Source organism: Cynocephalus volans, chromosome 8 (assembly GCF_027409185.1).
Source record: "Cynocephalus volans isolate mCynVol1 chromosome 8, mCynVol1.pri, whole genome shotgun sequence".
NCBI lineage: Eukaryota > Metazoa > Chordata > Mammalia > Dermoptera > Cynocephalidae > Cynocephalus > Cynocephalus volans.
The window spans coordinates 133671588-133675674 of NC_084467.1; the positions used below are offsets into that span (position 1 = coordinate 133671588).

The 4087-nt window shown below is 33.1% G+C and overlaps 1 non-coding gene across 1 annotated transcript; it reads left to right on the plus strand.

Annotated features, from left to right (window-relative positions):
• Window positions 1-2914: 2914 nt before the first annotated feature.
• On the plus strand, window positions 2915-2989 carry TRNAS-GCU (transfer RNA serine (anticodon GCU)). The gene has a single exon. It is a non-coding gene; the product is annotated as a tRNA-Ser (tRNA).
• Window positions 2990-4087: the final 1098 nt, after the last annotated feature.

Here is a 4087-nt window from a genome sequence, read left to right on the forward strand (position 1 = left end):
GAAAAGAGAAAATCTACTATGTTACTGAGAAATTTTAACACACCTCTCTCAGAAATAACATGGTTAACACGCTTGGGCTATATAAGACAAACATGCACCCAAAAATTGGGCAACGTTTTCTTTTTTTACAAATATACAGGGGACTGATCACAACTAAACTATAAAGCATATTTCAACCACTTTTAAGAATTTCTATCACAAAGAACCACAAAACAATGTTTTTAAAGAAAATCTGATATGAATGGGAACTGAAGGCATGCAAACACATAAAAGCACACATACACATCTCTATATAATTCATGGATGAAGAAGAACCCCGAATGGAAATTACAGAATATTTAGAACTGAATAGTAATGAATCTAGTACTCATCAAACCTTGTAGGACAGGAAATCACCAAGCATCACTTTGTCCTTGTAGAGAAATTATGTAGACTTAAATACTTAGAACAGAAAAGTGGAATTGATGAACCTAATAAGGTAAGCAAACAACCTAGGAAGTTAGAAAAAAAGAATAAAAGAATAAACTCAAATAAAGTATAAAGAAATAATCCAGAAAGAAAAGAGAAGATAGTGAAATAGAAACAAAGTTATAACAAGTGGTAGCCCCAACAGGTAGCCCACACAGTTTGGCCCAGAGTGATGCTCAATGTTGACAACCCTACCCATGCGATCAGAGCTTCCAAACAAATTTTTAGGCTCTAGTTCTCAATCATTAACATCCACCCAAGGATTATCAGTATATAAGGAAATCCTCTCATGGAAGACAAATCAAATAAAATTGAACAAACCGGAGGGGAAGAAAAATTCTTCAAAATAGCTATCATTCACATCCTTGGATATGTAAGGAAAGACAATGCTTAATGAAGCAATAACAGAATGCTAAAATAAAAGGAACACATAGGCAACAAAATTAAGTGTATGGCAGCAGGAAATTAAAAATCAAAAAGAGGAACTGCCAAATAAAGTTGAAGAAACTTACCATAAAGTAACATAAAAGTCATTAAATTGATCACAGAAGGAAAAAAGATAATCAAATCAGAGGACCATTTCAATATGCCCAGCAATCAAAAGGGGATAACAGATTAAAGGAACAACAGCAAAAGAAAAAAAATAGAAAGATATCATGAATGAAATAATTCAAGGAGATTTATCAGCAATGAAAGGTATGATTTTCCAAATTAAAAGGGTCTAGCACAATGGATGAAAATAGGCCCATTCTAAGATATATTGCTGTAAAATTTAAGAACACTGGGAAGAAAAAATATAGTTCCTAAAACTTCCAGAAGAAAAACCAGGTGGCATAGACATGATCAAGAATCACAGTGGCTTCAGCTATATCTACACCAACACAGAAACCTAGCAGACATTTAAACAATACCTTCAAAATTGTGAAGAAAAATATTATCTAATTTAGATTTTTACATAAAACAAATACCAATCAAGTCAGAAAGAAAAGTACAGAAATTTTCAGACATGGGTAATATAAAACTTTCTCCTGCTGCACACCTTTTCTCAGAAAACTATCCATAAATGGGTCCCATCAAACTAGGAAGTAAAACAAGAAAGCGAAATGCCTGACACACAAGAAATGAAAGCTCAAAGTAAAAGATCAAAGGTACCTCCCAGATGAGGCTGAGAGAAGGTACCTCTCAGATGATGTTGTGTGGGGTCCCAGAATGATTCCTCTATGTCAGTACAGGTGGCAAACAATCCAAATAGGATTACGTTTGAAATTCAGACAAGAAAAATCGAAGAGCCCACAAAAATATACACTTTCCCTAAAGCATACAGATGAGCATAATAAAATTCAATGGAGATATCTCATTTACACTGATGAGGTCTACAAGGATGCAGGTGTAAGGCTGAGTCTGAAAGCTGAAACAACAAAAAACATGAACTAAAATAAGTGAATTCACTAAGCCTCATGATTCTCTTTTAACCAACAAATTATTAGAAATTTTCTATACAAGAAACACAGTCTAAAGCATAAGAGAGATATCCCATATATACTTGTATACACACAGGATATTGCTAGAAAGATACAGCCGGTTGTCTCTGGGAAGAGGAACTTGGTGAAAGGCATATAAGGGAGACTTATTTTTCTCTTTTCCCATTTACTCCCTTGTTTCTTTTGAATTTTATAACATATGTACATGTAGCCTACCCAAAAGGAATAAAATATATTACCTACACTATTTGATCCAATAATTTTGCTTCCAAGAATTTACCTTAAGATATATCAGCACATGTGCAAAATGATTCATGTACAAAATTATTTATTGCAGTGTTGTTCGTAGTAGCAAAAGATTGGATATAATCCTATGTCATTAGATAAAATATTAGTAAAATGAGTTATATACATCCATATGGTATTATACTATGCATCCATGTAAGAGAATGAAGAAATTCATTATTTCTTGATATGGAAAAATCTCCGTATACTATTAAGTGCAAAAGGTTAGGAGACTAAAGGCACGTATAATATGCTACTATTTGGAAAAATTTTAAACTATTTACTTATATACGCTTATGTTTACTTACATATTGTGCATTCTTATCTAGAAGGATATACAAAAAAATGATAACATTAGTTATTAAAGGACAACATAATGGCAGGAAGACAAAAATCAAAGAAATGTTTCATTGTATACACTTCTCTATCTTCTGAATTTTAATCACGTAAATATCTTACCTATGCAAAAAAATTCACAAAATAAAAATTCCAAAATTAAGACAGTGAAAAAGCTATAAGAAGACAGAAATAAATATTTGAAATTAAAAAACGGACACAAGTGATATAGAAAAGAGGTAAAAAAATATATTATTGCTAATTTCATAACAATATATTTTAAAATCTTGAGAAAATTGACAAATTCCTGGATAAATATAACTTATCAAAACTGTCTCAGAGCTGGCTAGTTAGCTCAGTTGGTTAGAGCTTGGTGTTGCTAACACCAAGGTCAAGGGTTCGGATTCCCATACCAGCCAATTACCACACACACACACACACACACACACACACACACACACACACACACACACAAACTGTCTCAAAAAAAAAAAAAGAAAGAAAGAAAGAAAAAGAATGACTGTAAAAGACATTGAACCAGTAATTTTTCTTTTTACTTACTACCATCTTTATAAAAATCAAATATACACACAAACACATCAACAATTCTGGAACTGTATCCATTAAACTTTGATAAGACAACACAAAAGAACTAACAAATAGCTAAGATGTTGCTGAGTTGAAAGCATGTCCAATAACATTTTAATTTTAAAAGGTTGATATTTACACGGTATGCAAAATGCTTCTGCATCTCATTTTAATGTGTAATAAATAAAGAACAAAGATAATGGTTGCAGCAGATCTTCCACGAGGGTTCAGCTTATGTAGTCTGACCTCACTGCCAGAAGTGCAGCAAAAATGGAAATAACATTATTTTCTAATTCTGCTTCTTTCCTTTTCTACAGTTTCCTTCAAGGAAACTAAACCTTTATTACTGGGATTGTCTGGTACTGAGAGTCCATCCTCAATGGTTGTGTGTATTAAGAGAGGCTGGACTGTGTGTGGCTATTCTAACTGGTACTGTATGAAAGGTCTACAGGTGGCTTGGCTGATTGTCTTTTGAGAACATATAATCAGGAGCAAGCTTGTTTATGTGTGTGTGGACATATGCTGACACCCACCTATTTCTGGGAACCAATGTCACACTCAGACAATGCCCAAAGCAGAGCATAAAGTAGCCATGAAGTCTGTCTTGAACAACAGTGCCCAAAGTGGACCGGCAATTTTTAAATGTTCCACAAAGAAAACACCAGTTCCAAACTGTTCCATAGGCAAATTCTACCAAATATTCAAGGGACAATAAAATGTAAAGTACATAAGGACAGGGATTTTTATCTGTTTTATTCTGTGCTATGTCCACAATCCCTACAACTTCTGGCATATAGTAGACTCTCAGTTTATTTTATGGGACTAGCTAGAAACAGACATGAACAGTATAAGAAACAGAAATCAAAGATCAATTTCATTGATGAATATATTTGCAAAAATAGTAAAGAAAGTACAAATATATTGAAATC